Genomic DNA, 23424 nt, shown 5'->3' on the forward strand with positions numbered 1-23424 from the left:
TCTCTCTCTCTCTCTCTCTGTCCTTTCTCTGCCTGCCAATCTGAATGTAGAACGCTTAGCTACCTCCCAGCACCTTGCTTGATCCCTGCCATGACCATAACGCACTAAATTTCTGGAACTGTAAACAAGTCCCAGTTAAGTGTGTGTGCATGTGTGTTTGTGTGTGTGTGTGTGTTTTATAGGAGTTGCCGAGGTCTCTTCACAGCAATAGAACAGTGATGAAGTTACACCTTGTAACCTTAAGGCTCCCAGGCTTCTCATGGTCCATGAAGTCTCGCTGTTAAAAAAAAAAAAAAAAAAAAAAGCATTGCAGGGCCTGGAGAGATGATGTAGCTCCGAGAACATCTGCTGCTTTTGTGGAGAGGGTTTGGGTTTTGTTGCCAGCGCCTACATCTCACAGCCATCTCTAACTCCACATGACACATTGCTTTCTGGCCTCCGCAGGCACTGCGTGTTCATGGTGTGTACACATACATGTGGGCAAAGCAGATGTACACATGCAAATAATTTTGAAAGCAGAAAAAGAAAGAAATACTCTGTACATTCTAGGAATGGCAAGATGATTCCATGTGTAAGGGATGTTTGTTGCTATTCCTGGCCCCATGAGCGCCAGTCCTGAGCCCCACATGACAGAAATGGAGAACCAACTCCTGTGAGGTTCCTCTGCCCTCCACAGATGTGCCTGCTACCACACATGCACACATACACTCTGTCTCTCTCTCACACACACATACACTCACACTCACATACACACACACATACTTAAATACAAATTAAAAACAATAAAAATGCTTTTAAGAATGCATTCCATGTGGTAACATTTGAGAAATGTGGAACTGTATAACAGGGCACATGAGACTCTCAGCCCAAATCTTTTTTTTTTTTTTATTAATTAAACATTTTTTAGTTTTTACATATATATTTATATAATTACATATATTTACAATAAATTACCCATAGCAAGAAGAACAATGACACAATCAGGAATTATATAAATGTTACATTCTTAGTGTTGGCTATTTGTATTTGACAGCCTTGAAGAAAACATCTTTCCTATCTTGGTGCATCTAAAATTCCGAATGTAAATCAGTCTCCATCACATCTTGTCATTATCAACTTAAAACATCTATCTAGACAGAAAAACATCTTAACCCCTAAACAACTAAGCTTCATTGTAAAACTGAGCTACCTGGTCTTCAATTCCATCAAAGACTTGAGAAGGAATAAACTTGATTACCTTAGTATGCCGGGAGTGCAGGTTAGCAGCTTCCCAAATGAGAAGATGACAGAGACAGGTTGCTGCCTGAACAGTCACTCAAAACTCTATAACATTGGAGCATCTTTTTCAGCCTTCTGGTCCAATATATCTGACAGACGTATTTGTGAATCAGGAACTATTGAGGACTTGTTTACCCTTTCTTGGCAGAGTTTGGCTGTCAACTCTACCTGCATCCAAGCTTGCTCTATTTTAGGCAGAATTCTGTCTGTGGTAGAAATGAGGACATTTTGCCTCATGGCTTGTTTGCCACATTTGAAGCCATCTCCAGATGGTTCTTCAATGCTCATCATCCTCTTTGAGGTAGGTTGGGTGTTGCCGAGAGTTAACCTTTCTCATTGTCGGTGAATCTTTAAAATAATAAGAATATTTTAAATGCCATATTCTGCATGTCTCTGAGGGTTTTGAAGACCTTATCTAACTATCCTGCCTGATATTTCTATAGAATCATATCTATCTTCCACATCTAAGATGTATATTCTTATGATAAAAGTAGACTAGTAATTGGCATGCCCATGATTTGATTAACTAACAATTAACTTGTATAACTTATTTGTCCTAAACAGCCTGCAATAGCACGTTCAAAGTGTTAGAAGTACACCTTGTGTTATAATTGAGTTATATGGGCACAATACCTCATGTTAGAGTAGAAAGGTATATATAATGTCTGTGAAGAAAAATCTTACATTTGAGTTCTTTACCACTGTATCTAGAATTAAACTAATTTTGCATCAATATACAAAATCCTATACCAGTGAATTAAAAATAAGCTTGTGAGTGACGATTGAGGCATTAAGTTGAGGAGTAGATTTCAGTACAAATCTTTAAAGTGTCCTGGCCACCTACTCACTTTTTCCAAGGCTGAGATTGGCTTTACTAGGACCTAGGACTGTGTGAACATAATGCCTTGAAGGCTTGGAAGTCTTTCCACCACGCCGTTTCACTGAGTCCTCAGGAGCCCTTTCAAACAGGCAGAGCATGCTTTGGGGGTGAGAGTGATGCTCCTGACTGCTGTCACTCTGTCTGCTGCCTTGCTTCTCCCATTTTTCTTCTTGGCCCAGCGCCAGCGATGGAAATCCTTCTGGATCCCATGGACCTTTCAGACTAGAGCACATAAGCTTGGCTTGGTCTCCTTCCTCCCACTCCTAGAGGTAGACTTTCCTTACTGCTCCTTTTAATCCTGTGCTTCCATACCTCTTTCTCCACCTGGGAGGAATGGAAGGCCCCAGTGTGTCCAGTGGCACATGCTGACTGCTGTTAGAGTTTGAATCTGAGGTCACCCACAGGCTCACGTTTTCAACAGCAGCTCCCAGCTTGTCACACCATTTGACAGACAACAGCCCTGTAGGATGTGGGGCCTGGATGCAGGCAGTGGGTCACCAAGGGTGGCCCTTTAAAGATTATACCCACCTCTGCCCCTGGTTCTAGCCTTCTGTCATCTTTCTACGCAAAAGGTGGAGCCACTCCCAATTCCAGGCTTTCCCTGCAACAATGGATGGAGACGTCTCCGAAGTGATGAGACAAAACAAAGCTTTCGCTCTTAAAGTTGTTTCTATCAAGCATTTTGTCACAGGAAAGAGAAGAATAATTAAAGCAATTGACCAATTGAAGTATTCTATTCTATCCATCGCATCCTTCACCCCATCGCTGCTATCACTTATTCATTCAACAAACGTTCTCTGGCCTCCCTTTGAAAGGGCACTTTTTAGATACTGAGAAATGAGGGCAGAAGGCAAATGCATATGTAATTATAGCAGACGGGGATGTATATTCGCATTCTAAGTATTTTTCATATTTTCTCCTGCATGCCTCTATATTTGTCCCTTCAGTCTTTGGTTTCAAATTCTACAAGGACAAGTCCTGAAGTTTGAGGTCATCTCTAATTGGTGAATGTAAAGAGAGCCCCAAAACACATTATTGCACATTATTGCCAACCCCCCCCCCCGACATCAAAAGTCAAGAAGGGTAAAAACATGCAAATGAAAGTTCCATTTCAAGAGAAACAGCAGGAGAAGCCATGGTGAACGAAGTCATTTCAACAACTAAATGCTACGTGCTCATTACTCATTATTTATAAGCCAATAGATATGCCGTCACCCGTGACTGGTGGGTTAGTGAGAAATTTCCAGTAGAAACTAGTGACGCCAATGCTCTGCGTGTGGCACAAGAAGCCTGCAGTGAAATAGAAGGTCATATCTTCTTAATTCATCAGTCTGTAACCTATTGGTTCTGAAAACTACAAACTCTGTGCTTTGTCATCATTTCTACAGAGCATTCCTCTGAGTAGCACTCTCCATAAAATATTGAGCTTATTAAGAGTTTTTGGGCCTCTGATTAATGTTAGTAGCAAAAGCGATGTTAAGTAAATTAGCCACTAAATAAATCTAAAGTGATCACGGGGAGCCATCAGCTAAATTAGGACAATGTCGGCTCACATAACAAGATGCAAAGCAATGGTAATTAAGAAAAATAATCGCCTTTGCTGCTGAGAGCTCAGGTTTGGCCCCAAGTGAAGCAAATCCCCCAGACATCAGTCTTCTGAAAGGCAGATCTTATGTTTTTGTTCTTTTATGAGGGGATGGGGGAGGTTTGGATCCTAGTCTTCCCCACACAGCCTAGTGGAATGTTACGTGTGAAGAATGATCTGGTTTGAGGGAGAGAACACCAGTGTCTTTGTTACTGTTCTATTGCTGTGAAGAGATGCCATGACCAAAGCAGCTTAGAAAAGCTTGCTTAGAGATGGATCATCTCACGAGCGTCACGGCAGGGGCACGGTAGCAGGCTGGCTGGCGCTGGAGCTCACATCACTCCATTCTCTTTTTTACATTCTTTCCACCCCGTCTTCCACCATGTTCCTTGAAGGGCGGGGGTAGTGTTAGTACAGATGTCCGATTTAGAGCTGGGCAATCAGTCTCTTTCTCACCAAGTTGACCAGTCATGACTCTTCATTGATGGCCGTTTGGCTGCAAGAGGCAGCTTCTCTGACCATGGTGGATGAAATTTTGATTATTTTAATTTTCTGAACAAGTGATATCAAGAGACCATTGGGATAAAATTGCAAGAAGCACAGATTAAAGACTTGGGGAATATGGCTCACCAAACGAACGTCCAATGAACGAAAGGCAGAGATGGGTTTAGTTTGAGGAACTGGCTAAAAGGTTCTTTTCTAAGTTTAAGGGAAACTTAGGTGTTTTTCTAGGCAAGAGAAGCTGAGAAAGAGGGGGAAAAGAAGACAGAAACGAAGGAGAGAGTTGGTGGCTGATGGAGGAATATCTGGGAAGAATTCTCAAAGGTAAAGAAAAGACCTTGAAAAAGAAAAGAATATTTCTGCCTTTGGAAAGGAGTCTGAGATGAGTAGGTGAAGAAAGGGGGGCATTGCTAGGTCGTGTTGAACGACCTCAAGTTTTGTCAGTGATCTCTGGGTTAGATCATTCTGTGGCCAGGAGGCTGAGCAGTGGAGGAGAGGCTGAGGACGAGGGAGTGTGGACAGGCTTTTGGCAGGACTCTGTCAGGGAGCGACCCAAATATCCCTGGATGTTAAGAGCTAGCTGAGTTCCACCGTCTGGGTTGGTAGGAGCGTCATCACGCCTTGGGGACACGCTGTCCTTTGGCATCGCTCAGCAGGCTGGGAGCAGAAGGACAGGAAACGGATGGAATGTTAACAGCTGCGGACACAAGTGTCTGGAGCCGGAGCTCTCAGGAGACTCTGCCTGTCCGGTTTCCATTCTCACCGAATGTTCCAGATATATGCTATCATTTCTTTCCCTTGAAGATCATTATAAACCTTGGGCCGAGAAGAAATGGCATAATTTGTCACTGAGATGTGTGATGCGTAATGGGAAAAATATGAAAAGGGTCTAAATCTTCAACAGTTCCTAACACAAGGCCGAGGAGAGAGCTCTGTCAGGCCAGTGCTTGCCTTGCAAGTTCAATGACATGAACTCAACTCTCCGAACTCACATAAAAAGCTGGGTGTGGTCGCAAACAATTTTTTTAAAAAATATCAGCACTGGGGAAGGCAGAGCTGGCCTCCCACCCTATCCTACTTAGTGAGCTGCAGGTTGGGGAAGAGACTTCATATAAAACTAAGGGGTGAAAGCTGGAGAGGTGACTTGTCAGTTAAGTGTACTTATTGTTCCCCCAATAGAACCAGGTTCAGTTCCCAGGACCCACACGGTGGCTTGCAGCCATTGCTACCTCCAGTCCCAAGGGATCAGATGCTGTTTTTTTGGTTTTTGTTTTTTGTTTTTTTTTTTAAACTCTGCGGGCTCCAAGCACATGCAGTACACAAACTCATACACATAAAACAATTACATTGAATAAACAACTCAAACTTTAGTTGGGTAGTGGTGGCACATGCCTTTAATCCCAGCACTCAGGAGGCGAAGGCAGGTGGATCTCTGTGAGTTCGAGGCCAGCCTGTCTACAGAGTTCCAGAACAGCCATGGCTACACCAAGAAACCCTGTCTCAAACCAACCAACCAAACACCAACCTTTAAAGATATTAAAAATAAAGGGAACAACTCCTGAGGAATGCACCCGAGGCTGGTCTCTGCACACACTGCAACCATAAGACCATGGTTCCACACACACTCACAAATACACACATGTACAGAAGATGAGCAGTTTAAAGTTTGGTTACTGACGAGCATGGCTTCAGATCATAGTGTGTGTACACGGTATCGGTGTCCACTTTATATTCCGGCCCATGTAACGAAACACCAAATCTCCTGTTGAACTGTGGGTGGGTCTTATCACAAAGGATCTAGTGCCAATCAAGCTCTAGAATGCAAACGTTCTCACGAACTAGACTGGGCCACCTGGTTCCCTTCCAGCTTTGTCACAACCCATGTGTTCCCCAAGTCAATTTATCACTCCTTGACCTAAATTGCTTGTTTGCAAGATAGGAACAGAGATCAAATCCAACATAGTCACACCACGTGGCTCTACAGTTTCCTTTAAGGAAGATTTTCCTCTCTGAGTGCCCTGCAAGTTGAACACTAGGGGTCACATTCAGATAGAGGATGGGTGACCTGCTTTCTCATTTAAGGGTCTTTGAATGAGCTCTGTGCTGTTTCCCTTTTGGCTCACCGGGGCTGCGGGTGGGGCAGGAAGCCAAGTTTCTGGGACTTTCAGCTTTTCCATTGGGTTGGTGTTATTTTCTCCCTTTCACACATGATCCCCAGTTGGTTTTTTAATTGTGAGGCAAATTTTTTCATTTCAGTGATTTGTGGTTCTCCTTTACTAGGTGGGCTGGTTCTAAATCAGATCACCCCAAAAACAACCAACAAAACACACAGAGCGGCCTTTGTAGGAACCGGCTTCTCGTTGGACAGTGTTTCTTTTACAGAGGTGGCTTTCTGATTTCTTTGCAATCTTGCTTTGCTACGCTTCAATCCGCGCATTCCCCTGTGGAGCCTAAATCCCCATTTGTCCTCTTTCAGTAGTCAGTCTTGGGGAAGATGGAAAATTCAAATGATTTACCATTGTAGGGAGAGGATAATTCAATAAACCGTTTTCACGTTTAACAGCAATGCTCCGTGGCACCTATGTGGTGCCTCAGTTTTTCAAAGTGCTTTTACATGTATTGTTTCCTTTTATTATCATTGTGTCCTTTCTCTACCCGTCTCTCACATCTTCATTGAAATAAGGCTAAGAGGGACAAAGAGGGGACAGAGGAGAAGGCAGGCAGCCTGGGAAAGAGGGTGAAGCTCGTCTTGGCAGTTTGGGTTAGAGTCTTGGCTGTGTCTCTCAGCAGATATAGATTGGCATGTCACGTCCCTCAGTTTGGATGTCTTCCCCTGAAAAACTGGCTCTGAATACCTCCTTCCCTAGGCAGAGTCACTTTGAAGAACCAGCCTGCCTTCATCTTAGGCTTCAAAGGCATCTTAAGGTAAAGGCAACGTATGCTCATTCCTGTTTATGATGTCATCTCTGTTTCTCAAGGACTGGGCTATGTCCCACTTGTAATCATAACTACAAATGGTTCTGCACTGCCGGTTCCAAGAATGGCAATCGTATTCTTGATTCAGGAGGTCATTAACTAACTTGTCACGCTTATGTTCTGTTCCTATAACTACCTATTTTGTCCACCAAATTCCTCATTTGGCATCCCGATACCCCTGAGCTATTTGAACACCTTGTCTTCGCCACAGCAGCCCCTGAAGTGTGCATCTGCTTGCTGATCCAGCTCGCTTGGACCCGCATACAGTGCTGTGTGAGCTTATTAATTCTCTATACCCTGAGGGGTGGGCCCCCTGTAAAGAAGATCCAGGCCTCGGCGATGGCCTTCAAGCAGGTGGAGCAGATCTCTCAGTTCCTGCAGGCAGCGGAGAGCTACGGCATCAACACCTCTGATATCTTCCAGACTGTGGATCTTTGGGAAGGCAAGAACATGGCTTGTGTTCAGCTGACACTAATCATCCTGGGTGGGCTGGCAGTAGCCAGGGACGATGGTCTCTTCTCTGGAGATCTCAACTGGTTTCCTAAGAAATCCAACGAGAACCCTTGGAACTTCTCTGACAACCAGTTGCAAGAGGGTGAGGACGTGGTTGGCTTAGAGATGGGCACCAAGCGTGGAGCATCTGAGGCCGGCATGACCAGCTATTCCCACAGCCACGCCAGATCCTCTGATCACAGCCCCCACACACACACCTGCCCCTGCCCTCCGTGAATGGTTAATATATATGTTTTAGCCCCTGAGAGCCCCTGGATTGCTCAGCTCCCCTCTGCCAGCGTGGGGTCCAACCTATCTTGGCACCTCTGGCAGTGTCCGATGACTCTCTGTCTCTGGGCTTACTAATACATTCTTTCCCCACAACCATCAAAACTGGACCATTGTTTCCCCTGGGACTAAAGCTTCCTTCCCCCAGCATGCTTTTGCTTTCCTGGCCTCCCTCTGTGTTTTCAGTCCACTCCTTGGCTAAGAGTCTGAGAGCCTACCCTGTGGCCCAGTGCTGCACTGACCTCCTTTCTACAAGTATGCCTCTCCTCCAGCTGTGGCTGCAGGGACTTAATTTATAGGGACGGCCTGTGGCTGTCACTCCAGCCACAGCTGGGCTGTACTTACCACACCCCTGGGCAGCGTTCCCTAGCAGAGGCCCTCTTGTCTTCTTATTTTCTATCCCTCTCCCTGTGGCTGAGGGGTGCGGCTGAGGAAACAGAGGTGGAAGAGATACCCACACCTTAGTCTGGGGCTTGAGGAACATGAGTTTGCCAATTTTAAATAAAGAATCTTATTCTTTAAAAATAAAACAAAAACAAAACAAAGACCTAGTCTTCCTCACATCTGGGGCTGCTCTCTAAAATTCCAACTTAGGGTGCGATAGCCAGGTGGCCAGTCCAGGGTGCATCTCTAAAATAAAAAGCTTGCTTCAATTAGACCATTGTGGATTTGGACTTTCTTACCTCGAGTTTCAGGCTTACCAATTTCTCACATGATTGTGACCAGTTTGCCACTGTCATTGTCTAGGCAGCGTAACTATCGTGCTCACTTCCTAGACCCTGGTCCTGATGCTGCTACCCTGGAGGGTCGCTGTGTTATAAATCAGGTGCTCTGCCAGTCTGCCCTTTAGCAGCTGCTTATGTTGCCAGCAGCTTATGTTGCCACTTGCCTCCACCAGGTGCTGTGCATTTCCACTGTCGCTGTCGCCGGAAGTTGCATACTTTCTTATGCATTGCATGTCCCCTTTAGAAGTCCCTTTTGGACATTACAGCTCTCTCTCCCAGTCCTTTCCTCCCTCCCTCCCTCCCTCCCTCCCTCCCTCCCTCCCTCCCTCCTTCTCTCCCACTCTTTCATTCTTTCTGTCTTCCAGTCTGTCTGTCTGTCTCTCATGTCCCTACTTTCTCAATAAACCCCTTGCCTTAGATCTGTTGCATGGTGTGATATCTTAGCAGCACACGTTGGACTCAACCTGCCAAGGCAGCCTGAGGCTTTAGCCTAACCTCCTTTTTGCAGGCAGACCCGAACCTACCCGGCTCCTTTATGGGTTTCTTCCAGAACATTCTGAAAGCTTCCCTAGGGTGGTCATCAGCCCCCTCCTCTGCTGAACTACTTTCTCCAAGAGAATTTTCTTTTAGGCTCACAGAAAACACACAGGGGGTTCTTAAGGTCGTCACCTTAGGAAAACTCCCAGAATGGTCTGGAAGAAACCTTTTCATGGGAAAGAAAGTTGTCAAGTAAAGCCTATTTGGGACTCAGGGATCAGGAAAAGCCAAGCATTGACGACATTCATAACCCACTAGGCCTCACTAGGAATCTATAGTTTGTTGTTTAACCATTTCTAGCAGATGCTTCCCTTACTATAGAGAGGATTCTCTCCCATTAAAAAAACCCAAACAGCCAGTTGTGGTGGTGCAAGCCTGCAATCCCAGGACTCAGGAGGCAGAGGCAGGTGGATGTCTGTGAGTTCGATGCCAGCCTGGTCTACAAAGGGAATCCAGGAGAGCCAAGGCTTCACAGAGAAACCCTGTCTCAAAAAACCAAGACCAACTAACCAAACAAATAAAACAACAAAACCCCAACTCTTCATGGATAGACTTTCTCTTTGAGGGCTTTGAATCTGCTGCTCTTTTCTTTAAAACCTTCCTTTCTGTCTAATAGGGTGTAGTCCTTTCCTCATTGTGATGAACATTTTAAACTTATTTATTGTGGAATACCTTGAGGCTGACAATCTCGTTCTCTGAGTCCGAGTGCCTGAGCCCGTCTCATTCCCCAAACAGCTGCTGTCAAAGTCACAGGTCTCCTGCTCAGTACTGTGGCCCATGTCCAAGAGCTCCTTTCTCTAGCCAATCCCAACTTCTCTCTAAACTCCAGACCACACATTTAACCATCCATCCTGTCAGCTGAGTGTCTGTAGGGCATCTCAACATTACATTCTAGCAGAGACCTGTATTTTCATCCTCCCTACAAGTTGTTCCCATAATGCCCCCCCCAGTTTAATTGATGAGCCTTGCTTTCTCATACACACACACACACACACACACACACACACACACACCACATACCATCCACATGCACCACACACACATAACACACTATACAAAACACACACATACCACAATACACACTCCTCCCCACACCCCACATAGCACATACACACCACATACCATACACATACACCACAGACACATAACACACTACACAAAGCACACACACACACACATCACACATATATACAACACACACATATAATGCACACACATATACCTTACCTACTGTCAACTTGGTCAGCAGAACAATCCAGCTGTGCTTCCTCTGCTGCTGACCTCTGTGGTCTAAGCTGCAGCTGTTACACATCTGGATTATCCTAATTGCCTCCTCACTGCCCTCCTTGAGTCTACCCTAGTGACGGTCAAGGAACATTAGCTTCAACTTGACAATTTGGCTGGGCTGTTGTGTTCAGTTGCTGCGGTTGAGTCACATTACTGTTCAGGCATTTAAAAGGGATATAGTTGAGATTTAAATTAGTAGACTTTGAGTAAAACAGATTACCACACAAATGCTCATGATAGACAACCAGATTAAGGCCAAAGATGAGAATTTCTCGAAGAAGGAGGGATTGACTCTCTAGCCTGAAGCAGAAATTCCAGCCCTGGGACTCACGTTGATGCATCAACTCTTAAGTGAATCTCTTGCTTGCTGCATCATCAGCTTCTACAACTGAGTGAGACAGTTCTTTAATCTCTCTCTCTCTCTCTCTCTCTCTCTCTCTCTCTCTCTCTCTCCTCCCTTCTCCTCTCTCTCTCTCTCCTCTCCGCCTCCTCTCTCCTCCTCACCTCCTCCTCGCTCTCTCCATCTCTCTCGCTCCCAGCTCTCTCTCTCTCTCTCTCTCTCTCTCTCTGTTCCCCTCCGTAGTAACCATTATCCCTGTCAAACACATCTCTTTCTTCTTTGTAGAGCCATCAGAGGGAGCATCTGAAAGAAAGTCAGCACATCACTTCTCTAATGGAAATTTGCTTGATGGCCTTAAATTTCAAACAGATCAGAAGCCACAGGATTTGCAGTGGCCTGCCTGGCCCTCTATGATCTGCTTGCCTGGTCCTTTTCTAGTGTCTCTTTCTGTTCCCCCTCTCAAGCTAGTTCAAGTTAAGGAATGTTGAAGGATCAAGCGGATAATATTTTCAGAAGACATGGCCATATTCAAAGACAGGAAAGGAGTTCCATGTCTGGGATCTATTAGGAACTGGAAAGTTGAGGATCAGAGCTTCATAGTTTCTCATTGGTTGGCCATGGTGGTAGGTTCCTTTGTCCTTGATGCCACCAAACTCATGACAAGACATAATTTAAGAGAGAAAGAGGCTTACAGTTTGAGGGATGCAGTCGATCATGATATAAAGGAATGGCCACAGGGTCTATTCCAGCTACACCCCTCTGCCTCCCTGACATACATACACACACACATACACACACACATACATACACACACACATACATACATACATACCTTTTTCTTGACATTTTTCTCTATTTCTCTCCCTTGCTTTATTTTCTCCAAAGCCCTTTGGAGAAGGGGCTGCTACAGCCAGGAAGCTGGGAGTTATGAATGTTAGTGCTGGCCTCACTTCCTCATCTTTATCCATCCCAGGTTCCCAGCCCACAGAATGGAAATTTGCAGTAAATATCAACCATCACAGTGACCCTTCGCTTGGTTTTCTTGCAAATGGTCTCCAAGTAACTGGCTCATGCCCCGAGAGGTCAAGTCATTCCAAAAATATCTAATGAATGCCCACTGCATGTCAAATAGTGCTCTAGGCCTTGTGGAGAAAGCACTGAAGAGATCCAACAGGAGACCTGGGAGATTGCTTCATAGCACAGGGCTTGTTGTGCAAACATGAGGAGCTGAGTTTGATCCCTAGCATCTGTGAACAAGAGCCAGGTGTGTCAGTGGCCACCTGTAATTTCAGCTTTGGGGAGGCAGATCAGAAGGTCTCTGGGGCTTAACGGCCCGTGAATTTAGCTGAATCAATGAGTCCAAATTCACTGAGAGACTCTGTCTCTCAAAAAAAAAAAAATAAAATAAATAAAACAACGAGTGATTGAGAAAAGACCAAACATTGTGACTTCTGGTGACTACAGATGTATGGCCACCTCCTCCCCCACCATGCGCCATGTGTTCAAAACAAAGCTGGTGCCTCTATACAGCTTATGTTCTTGCATAACATGGGAGGGGGCATGCAGGAGGCAGGAGAAGTGTAAAAATCAGTCATATATGCACTCTATCAGTTATGTTAAAGGGCTTTGGAGAAAATAAAGCAAGGGAGAGAAATAGAGGAAAATGTCAAGAAAAAGGTATGTATGTATGTATGTATGTCAGGGAGGCAGAGGGGTGTTTTGAGGATCAAATGATCTCTACACAGAAATCTGTGAAAACTAAAGACAGATAGGGGGAGGGAGAATCAGGCAGCAGGGCAGAGTGGAAGGAATGAAGTCATATCTTGAGAAATGGAGCCTGTTAGGAAGGCCGTGGAGGCCACTGGGCATGGCATTCAGTCTGGGTAAGACAGGGGATTGTTAGAGGGCGTTGATCAGGGCAACTCTACTCTCGGATTCACTTTTCAAGCATTGGAACTAGCTTTTACTAAATGCATAGATACACAAAGGTCAGATGCATTTATGGGACTGAGGCACATGTTAGCAGTTTCACTCTGGCTGCCGTGTTGCAGATACCATGCAGGAAGGAAGGAGCAGAAGACTGTCTAAACTGTCTACACTGCTATTCCAGCGCTCAGGAAGAGCAATGAGGATGGTGCTAACCGGAGAGGAAGCCCTGTAGCTTCCTGCTCTCCTGGCACAGGCCAACACCCATTCTTTGTAAAGAGCTTTTGGAATGGAGAGGGTAGAGACCAAGACATGGCCAAAACATAGTTAAAGTCCTATTTTAATAACTCTCCAGGTGGCTGACATACCATCTGTGGACAGACCATCATCAAACACGATCACCTATCAAAACTCACTTATCACCCACCGTCCCACCTCCTTGCAGGACTTAGCTAGCCTTTGTTCTAAAAGGGGAAACTCAATTTGAACAAAATTTGTTCAGTGAATTATTTAATTAGAAAGGAGCCTTTGCATATTTCTTAGGGCTTTTTTTTTTCAATCTCTGTTCTGAAATGAGTTGATAACTCCTTGCAAAGCAATGCAATCACAGTGTTAATATGAGACGGATCACAGTTGCCCTACTGGGATGCCTGAGAGAGAGAGCGAGCATGATGGGATATGAACTTCTCACAGACCTAACCATTTATCAAGTGGGTGCAAATGGCCCTGAGGTCATTTTCAGAACTTCCCCCATCTTATCTGAAGGAGATAAATGAAATGAATTGAAGCGATGGAGAACTTATTAAGATCGTTTGAGGATTCCAGCTAAGGAGACCGGGAGATAACCTCCAGGAATCTCAATTTGGAAGGTTCCCTCCATCTCTTCCCTCCTTGAGTGCACAGGAGGGGCCCTTGCTCTCTTTCTCTCCCATACCCTGAGGTCTGTCTGTCTTTTCCTAGAATGGTGAAGCTACTCTGCCCAGAGAAAAGACAGGACAAAAAGCACCAGGCTGCATCTGGAACCTAGATGCTCCAGGAGCTGGATTCCCAAGGTGACCTTCAAAATGCTTCAGAGACTGGAGTGAGGAGGCAGGGCATGGTGGCCTGAGGAAGGGCCTGGAAGAACGCTTTCTCAGCTTCCCGGGAAACATGCCAACAGTGGGTCCCTATGGTGGACGGTGCCTGCTGGTCTGTCCCATTGTAGCCATAGTTCCATCTGAGGAGGAAGACAAGAGAGTTTCCTAACTACTAGTGCTTATCACATATGTCTAGTGACATTTGATACCTAAGAGGTCATGAAATTTTCAATGGCTTTTACTTTGCTCACTATAATAAACTAAGACAAAAAGAATACTTATTCTTATGTATTCATAGCAATCAGTAATACTCACCATGAATGAAATAAAATATAGGTCATAAAGATGCTTAACATTGCTGATGTGTGCCACAAGCATAACAAAAACAAACATTGCCCAGCTTGGTTCTAGGGAACAGACTATGGCATTCGAGGCCTGTCTCTGGCATCAGTTTGTGGTAGATAGGCTGCCTGGTCCTGTCTCTAGTCTCCACAGAGGCTTGCCCGAGATACCTATGTTATTCTCAGTGAGGCTTGAATATGTATAAGGAAGGGGATAGCGGGCTGAGCTCAAGGGACACCGCACGGCGACATGTTCCTCAGGGGACATCTCAGGTGTAACCGTCTGAGCTGATATGGAAGGAGCTTTGGAGACCACAGGATGATCCGACCACAACTGACTTGGGTGAGAATGTGGGAGGGAGACACTTCAATCCTAGCTTCCTCTTCTGTGTTGACAAACCTCGCTGAACATAAGAGGAAGAGAGGAGCTTGATTCTCTTTGAAGGGGCCCTGCTGAAGGCGAGGGACCACCAAGGATGTTTCACACCTGGCCACGAGGCTTGACATCAAATTATCGATGTTGGATGAGGTCAGAGAATGAAGAGGGGGTGGTGGAGGAGACCCTTTTCTTGAAGACATGACCTTGTTCTAGAAGGGATTTAGACTGCCTCTGTTGGAAGGGACTAGAGTGTTTTCACCATCCCTATGGCTCTTTGTGCGACTCTAGTGGCACTGTGCCAGCAGGAAGGCTGTGTCTACAGCCAGAGGTGTGCTTGGAAAGACTGAGAGCAAGCAGTTCTGAGGAACATATAGAGAAAATTGGAAGTGTCCAAAAGGTGGGGATGCCGGACAGGAAGCTGAGGCTGAGTTTGGTTTGTTTCTGGAGCCCAGATTAGTGGCCAGTGACCAAACCCACAGCGGCCTCCAATTCCTCATGTAATGGGATAGGAAGTGATTACAAGTCTTACTCTATCCCATGATCCTCTACTTCCAGTGCCATGGTTCTCTTTGTTTAAGGTGTGCACCAAAGAGCCAAGTGTACACAATCTGTGCACATGCATACACACACACACATATGCTCAAGTGCACGGACACTGCATACATACACACAGATGCCTGCACGCACACATGATCACATGTACAACACTGCACACATGTACAATGTCTCTGCTCAACTGTGCACATACTTCTGGGAGGGAAAGTATCCACGCTTTTGAGTCCTGCGGAAGTTCAGACTAGGTAGTACTTGCGGAGGTTAAGGATGGAGAAGAGTTGAGACCTTCCATCACCGTGGCAAGGGTGGTGACCCAGAAGGTAGTTTGAGGGAATTCCCCGAGCCTGGGGAGATGGGAGGGAGGCAGATGGATCAGCAAGAGGAAGCCGCCTGGACGTCTGCTCGGTTATCAGACCAAGTTACCCCTTTTTCTTCTGAGCCATTTCATGTCAAGCCGTCTCTCCAGGCCCCATGCTCCAACTTTTAATGTAGAACTTGGACTCTTTAGTTCAGACCCAAAAGACACAGCCTCAAGGAACATGGGGGCTTAAAACAAATCTTTTCCCAAGACCTTTGCATCCAAGTGTCAGGAACCACTTTTAAAGGGCTGCCTTCAGCTGCAGCTAAACGTCTTTTAAGAACTAAAGACACATTGCAGGGTAGACTTCAGACACAGATAGTCACAGTGAAACCCAGTCCACTCGGGCCTGACCCTTCGCAAAGCTCCTTCCTCTCCCTACTGCTGCACCATATACTGTGCTCGTGAAGCAGGGCGTGGTGGCGCACGCTGTAACCCCCCGCCCTCAGAGAGGCAAAGGCAGGCGGATCTGTGAGTTCAAAGCCAGCCTGGTCTACAAAGGTGTCCAGGACAGCAAGGACTACACAGAGAGACCTTGTCTCGAAAAATCTAAAATAAATACCTGTGCTCACATTGTCCTATGTTAAGCGTCTTCAGCAGCAGGCACAAAATATGGCCCCAAGCCCTCAGATTCTCACGACTGACTTGTACACTCTCTCTTTTCACACAGGAAAGGGAAGCTTACCCTTGTTCTTTTTTGAGTCCTGACAACAGAAACAGCCACCTGAGTTGAGAGGCTAAAAGCCAAAACCAAATGTGCTCTGATTTCCAAACAAATTTTCTGCCCTTTGTCCCCTCATCCACGTGTGATAGAGTGCTGTATCATGAAGCTGACTGGAAACAGGAAGAGTACCTGCCAGATGAGCGGTTCTCAACATGTGGGTCGCAACCCCCACGGGGGGTTCACACAACCTCTCCACAGGGGTCGCATGTTAGAAATCCTACATACCAGAGACTTACACTGTGCCTCAGAACCGTAGTAGCAAAATTACATTTATGAAGTAGCAATACAAATAATTTTATGGTTAGGGGAGTTGCCGCAACGTAAGGGATTGAGTTGAAGGACCACAGCCTTGGGAAGTTTGAGAGCCTCTGTGCTAGATTCTCTCCGGGAGATAATTTTTTTTTTTTGCCTTGTAAATTCATGAATGTCACAACTTTGTTACCTACTCAACTTAAAATAATTATGTCTACATTTATTCACCATCTTTTCCTGCCATTTTCCCCCCTATAGCACCATCCCCCTGCCATCCCACTATCATGAGATGTAGTTAGGGTTGTACCTGCTTGTGGGTGTAACACTCCAGGAGTGGACACAGATGTAGATGCATTTTTATTTGTGATAACTGGCATTAAGGGAAGACATAGTTAGTCAAAGACCCCAACTTAGGCTGGAGTCTGCAGAATATCTTCCCCAAGTCTGAAAAGCTGAAGGGAGTAGGAGAGTGAGCTGAGGTGAGGGAACTAACTCCTTTCCTCACGAAGTCTATCCTATCTGAGTAGAAGGAGACAGAGCAATCAGAGACTTCATCCTCTGGGACAGACATATGGCCATCCATTTTAGTCCTTATTAACACAGACATTTCCTTAGAGAAAGAAAAGGGAAGAAGGAAGAAACCACTCAAGCTTTGAGGGGAAAGTGAAAGTTCTAGCAACATGAGAAAGCAGATGGGATGGAGGAGGTGGTTGCTGGGAGCCTGGAGAGGGAGACGCCGAAGACAACATGTGGTTTTACAACGAGACTGAAGCTATTTTTACACTTATCCTACAGATTGTTCAACTGCGGTCTGAGACACAGAGTGTCGTTCTTCAGAATGGAGGGGCAATGCATGCTGGGAACTCGAACACTCAACCAGATTCCCAGGCACGCGCGTGCTGACCGGATGTTGGCACTGTGAATTTTTACCTGACAGCGGGTGGTCTAAGCGAGGTGCATGCAAGTCTGTGTTTGCAATTAGGCAAGTAGTGGCAGGTTTATTCAAAGACTATAAGGCTGGTCCCTCTTTCTTTGGTACATTTTTTTTTTCTTTTTAGATTTTTAAAGAAGATGAGTTGAAGCTTCTGTTCTCTTTGGCAGAACTTCCTCTTATAAAGACATGAAATTAACCTTCTTCCAGACTCCTGAGCCTGGCCCAGTACGATAGGCTAGACCTTAGTGTTTAGGAAGCTTTTTTTTTTTTTTTTTGGTTTTTCGAGACAGGGTTTCTCTGTGCAGCCTTGGCTGTCCTGGACTCACTTTGTAGGCCAGGCTGGCCTCGAACTCACAGTGATCCACCTGCCTCTGCCTCCTGAGTGCTGGGATTAAAGGCGTGTGCCACGCCCACTGGGCGGCTAGACCTTAGTGAAACATTGAACAGACTACGGCTTTCAACCGCCACGATGCTCCAATCTAAGAAGAAAGGCCTAGACTTCCTGATCTGCAGAGGTGTGAAGCCAAATATACATCTATCTTGCGATGGGCTTTGGAGGGTGAACTGCAGATACGCTTATCTGAAAATCAATGCCTGTCCAGCAGAAAGGAAAGAGACCATGAGACCCACGCCCGACAGAAAATTCAAACCGGTGAAACTCTCCAAGTACGTCACAAGCCAAAGTAGTGAGACAAAAATGACTTCAGGCATCTTTAGATTGAGATGAGGGTAAGAGACCTTGTCTTAAAGGGATCAAATCCTACTTGGCCACCACCTTCTCATCCCCCACCCCCTACCCCACTGGACAAAAAATGCTAAACGAACTAACAAAACTTCCAGACCATAGTGGGACTTGATATGATATGGCACCATGTGAAAGTGATCAACAGACACAAACAAACATAATCCTTTAACTGCCCTTGGAAGTTTCTGGAAGTAAGCAGGGTTCTAGAGAAGAGCAGATGCCAGCTGCATGGCCCCGTCTATGCTGTATACAGGAACAGAGAGGAGGCCAGGCTATGTGTCGCAGCTCCATCTGCCGCACTCAAGTGCCAGTGTGAGTCCACAGCAGGCCTTTAGGGCAGCCATGACAAGGGACGTGGTCTGTTTTCCTCCCCTCTACGTAACATGCTCATTACACGGCCTTTTGTGGGAGCCTGTTTCTCCTGTCTTCCTTCTGGGCCAGGGGCTGTCCAGGCTCTGACAATCTAGGGAAATCCAAGCAAAGCTTTCTGGCTGGGGTGAAAACTGTAGGTCTTTCCTGAGCCTAAACCTGGTCCCATTGTGGGTCACACTTACAGAGGCCACCGGGCAGCCTGATGAAAGAGAAAGACAAGTGTGCTCAAGCACGCTCTGGGGTCCTGAATGGAACTACGCTAATTGCTGACTGGAGAAAGGCAGGCCCATTTAGTGCCGCCACCAAAAGGACACTCTTGGCTGACATCTGGGAGGCTGTCCTGGCTCTCAGAGCATTCAGACCAGAGGCCAGCTGCCCCCTGCCTCCTGGGCCATTGTACTGAGGCTAGTGCGTGAGAGGAAGCCTGGTCATCAGGGCCTGAAAGGACCAGGGAGGAGTTGCTGGGAGTCTTAAAGACCCAGCAGTCCTTCTGAGTCCAAAGACCCTCTTAGCGGAGCCTGGCCCTCTTTATCCTCTTCAACAAAAAGAAGGCTTTGACAAGATTCTTTTCAAAGTCTTTCGGCTTGCAGAGGTGGGAGAGGGAAGGGCAAGATGGGGGGGGGGGGCACACTGGGTACAGACAGCGGTTTAATTGGAAGCCAAGGGAACAATTCAAGTTTGAAATAAAAAACGATAAAATGGTAGAGAAGAAAAGATCCAGCCTCTCTCCCATCAAAGAGATCAAGAGATTTTTTTAGATCTGTTAAAATCAAAGTTTTCCTCCCCTTTCTCTAAGGAAAGGAAAATCACGCCGTGTTTAACTCCCAGCCCTTTGTGTCGACCTCTGCACTTCAGCAGCCTCTGTGTAGCTAGCTACTGGCTTTCACATCTAAGGTGGAAAAAAAAAATCTCATTCAGTGATCTTAAAAGTAGCGTGGGGCCTTACTAATGGACACACGGCACAGGATTACAGACTCTGAGACTGACATGCGTGTCCTTTTTCTCCTAGTCAGTTCTAACCTCCCCTCCCTTTTCTTAAAAATATTTTTTATTAATTTATTCATGTTACATCTCAATTGTTATCCCCTCCCTTTTCTTGCAGAAAGGGAAAAATGGCTTTTTAAGAGCTAAGATGGTAAATGAATTCATTTTCTCCTGCTTATAGAGAAGCAGTGCTGACACAGATGCTGAGGACACAGGGGCACTTACAGTGTATGCACACATTGTAGGGGCAGAGGACAGAGGGCAGAGGGCAGAGGGCACAGGACCAGAGGTAGTGGACATGTGAGGTAACACTGTGCCAGTCTGGGTACCCAGGAAGAGACACAGGGCTTTATTAAGGCAGAAGTTATGCTAAGAGTGGGGACGTGATTCCAGGCAGAAGGAAAAGTCTTGGGCAGACCAGTGATGCAGACTGCTGTATCCTCAGAGTGGTCCTTGAGACAGATACCCCTGAGAACACATGGGATTCGATCCATGAAACTTAGCTGAGCTCTCAAGCGGTCCCTAAGGTCACATGGCAAGTCTCTAATGTGATATTCGTGAGGATTCAGTAGGCCTGACCTTTTAGCACAGGCCCCGGGAGAGGCAGACTCAGTGCATTATCTCTTGGAGTGGGAAACACTAGTCAAAAGCACTTACTTGCAAAGTTTGGAACAGCAGCAACAACAAAAATAAACCCCCTCCTCCTTTTGTTGTTTTTGTTATCCTTCCATCAATAGGAAATGAAAGAACGGAAGGTGGAGTCGAATGACAATGTAAAATTCACTTACTAGCAGTTGTTATGTACGGAAGTATGAGCTGGCCCCCTCAGTTTCCAACTAAAGGCACAGTCTGTGCCCGTGTGTTCCTTTTCCTCCCGTGATTTTCCTGAATTCCACAGCCCAGGGTGGTTCCTAATCCCACATTAGCTGGACAAAATGTGTGACAGGCGAGCACCTCTTGGGGGAGCTTTTACTTCTTATTGTCTTTATACTTGGAGTTTATTTTCCAAATGGCAGTTTGAGGTAAGAGCTCTCGTGGTTTTCAAAAGCAGCAGCAGCAGCAGCAGCAGCAGCAGCAGCAGCAGCAGCAGCAGCAGCGCAAGCATCTATGGTTTCCATGGTTACCACCCTCTAACCTTAGAACGTGGGTGATCTGTTTATTGCACACAATCAGAGCCATGTTCAGATGCCGTGTCTAGACTTTTCCATTGTTCTGTTGCATTTCATGTGTTCCGCAGATGAGGGCCTATTGATCCACTCCTGCTGCTGTTTTCCTTTCATAATAATTGATATTTCAGAAGGATACACATATAAGGGAATGGACAAGGGATGCATGGGTCTGGGAAAGGGAAATAAACATCCGGCTATTATCATCTTTGCTGCAATGTTAGCCATAAGTGAACCAAACATTGGAGATAGGCAGAATTAAAAAAAAAAAAAAATAGTTGTTGCTCTCTTGTCTCAGAAAGACTGAATAACCAAACAAGGTGCCACATCCTTTAAGGGCCCCTTCCCCAATAATCTCCTCTTTCTTAATATATATATATATATATTATATGGAGGCAGGGCGCCGGCGGGGAGAGGTGGGTATCTGACAAAGCCAGGAATGGGAGCTGGGAACAGAGCTTGCCTCTGGAAGAGCAGCAAGTACCCACCACCCCCTGCATTCCCATTTCTATTCAAATCCAGTCTTAATAGATAGCAATGACCTTGTGAGAATTCAAATGACTTTCAAATCTAGAAGGTGAAATGTCTGAAAAGATTTATTTGCAGCCCCTGTTTGCAAAATTGTCAATTCAGAAGTTAATATTTGCTTATAGTTATGAGAAATAGGGAATCTATTACCCACTCCCACTCTTGTTTGATATTACATTTTCAATTTTTGCTCCTTGCTTAAAGCATTTGGTGTTAGAGGCAAAACCTTGATGGGATTTTGGGAGACAGTTCACATGCTAAAATAAATTGAGGAGCTGTTAGAAATGCTCACAGCTGGACTTGCTCAAGATCAATCGAATCCCATTTTCCTCTTTATTCAAATGTGCAGCCAAGGCTGAGATCATGGGGCTGGGCCTCAGACACCTTTGGGTATTGAGCCAAAAAACCTAGCCAGGTGGTGACTCAGAACTTGACTCAGACAAGAGGTGGGAATTCAGCAGGTGGTCCAAAGGTCATCTACAAGGCTTAGAGCACCGCTGTGGCTTAGGGCTGGAAGGATGAAACAGTGATGCTACGGGGAAGACACACGACAGGGGAAGCCACAAAGCCATTTGGTTCACAGAAAAGAGCTTAAACGCTGAGTCTGACCCAAGGGTAGAAAGAGCCGTCAAAACAGATGACTGTCTTGAATGAATTAAACAGCATGGAGAGATACTGGTTAGAGAAAGAAGCTTTCACAGAGGCGGTGGAAAGGCTGCAGTAATAATGATAGAGAGCACCAAGAGGTGTGCCAGCTTGATCTGGGGGCCTAGGAAGGATCTTCCTCCTCCTCCTCCTCTTCCTCCTCCTCCTCAGCAGCAGCATAAGCACAAAACTCAGGGTGTTGTGTGCGATGTTGGTTTCGGGAGGTGGCACACACTGGCTCCCGCCAGCTTCAGTGGCAGGTGTAACTTGAAAAGCCTCCATGCTGAATTCCTGGGTCCCCGCCAGCATTTGGGTTCCCTCAGCCGACCTCCATAAACTGCTATTGTGTTAAACCAACAGAAGTAAATTATTTCCCAACAAGACTTCTAATGGTCCTACTTTCTCTCTCTCTCTCTTCCTTCCCCGCCCCTCCCCGGAGAAAGAGTTCCATGTAGCCCAGGCTGGCTTCAAGCTCACTGTATAGCTGAAGATGACCTTGAACTTCTGATTCTCTCAGTGGGTGATTAGCTGTCACACTCTGAGTGCTATAGCTACAGGTATGCACTGCTTTGACCAGTTTCATGCATCACCCACTGGGGACTTAGCCCAGGGTTTTGAGTGAGCACTGTCCCAACTGAGGTACATGGGATAAGAGACATTGCTCCTGTTTCATAGGAAACACAGAGAATCATAGAGGCTAGGAAACCTTCCCAAGGTCGGCCAGACACAAACGACAGAGGTGGAGTCAAGTGCACGTATGAGTGTTTCTGAAGCCATGTGGATCTTAGTCGTGTTGTTTCCTGTGTGAATCTTAGCCCTCCATAGGCCAGCTGAGGGAAATGACCTGGATTCAGGATCTTGAGATAACAGTCTCCATTGTTTTTTATTTATCGGTATTTATTAAAGGCATCCACTAAAATGCATGCTCTGAGGGGATACCTCAGTGTTTTTGTACTTTGACACCCCATAATATATGCAAGAAAATTAAACAACTTCCTTTCAAAGTCTAACCCATGGAAAAGACCATTTCCTTTCCCCACCTCAGCCAAAATTATGGTTTTATGTATGTGTGAAGAACGGGTGAACATAGTAAGTGACCAGAGGAAATCAGGGACCAAGATTGGCCCTTTTTCCTAGTGACTCCCCAGGAATTTCACCCCTGAGGGACCCCTAAAACTTCACTTAGAGCCCAATAAGCTGTCACCAGGGTGACTCTGTACAATAAACCAAAGCTAGTTCTCCTTGGAACATCCCCCAACTTCAAAGCCTTATAGGACCTTAGAAGTCTCATTTCCAATAAGGCAACTATGTGGCAAGGATTTTCTTGAGGTCACACAAGGAGAGGCTGAGCAAGGCAGCTGCTCTGATTACACAGGTTGGTAACTAGAGACATACTTACAAGCCATCTTGCCAGCCCTTTTTTCTCTTTTCTTCATATGTTGCACCTCAGAGAAAGCAGCTAGTCTTGTGTAGCTGTAAAGCAAGTAGCCGCAGTTTCTTCTGCATTAAATGCTCACCTGAGCATGGACTAATATGTACACATCAATAGG

The 23424-nt window shown here is 45.8% G+C and overlaps 1 pseudogene; it reads left to right on the forward strand.

The window, feature by feature from the left end:
* The window catches only part of LOC127212237 (transgelin-2-like), a 37580-nt pseudogene extending 29671 nt beyond the window's left edge, over positions 1 to 7909 (forward strand).
* The last annotated feature ends 15515 nt before the right edge of the window (positions 7910 to 23424 follow it).

Source organism: Acomys russatus, chromosome 30 (genome assembly GCF_903995435.1).
Source record: "Acomys russatus chromosome 30, mAcoRus1.1, whole genome shotgun sequence".
NCBI lineage: Eukaryota > Metazoa > Chordata > Mammalia > Rodentia > Muridae > Acomys > Acomys russatus.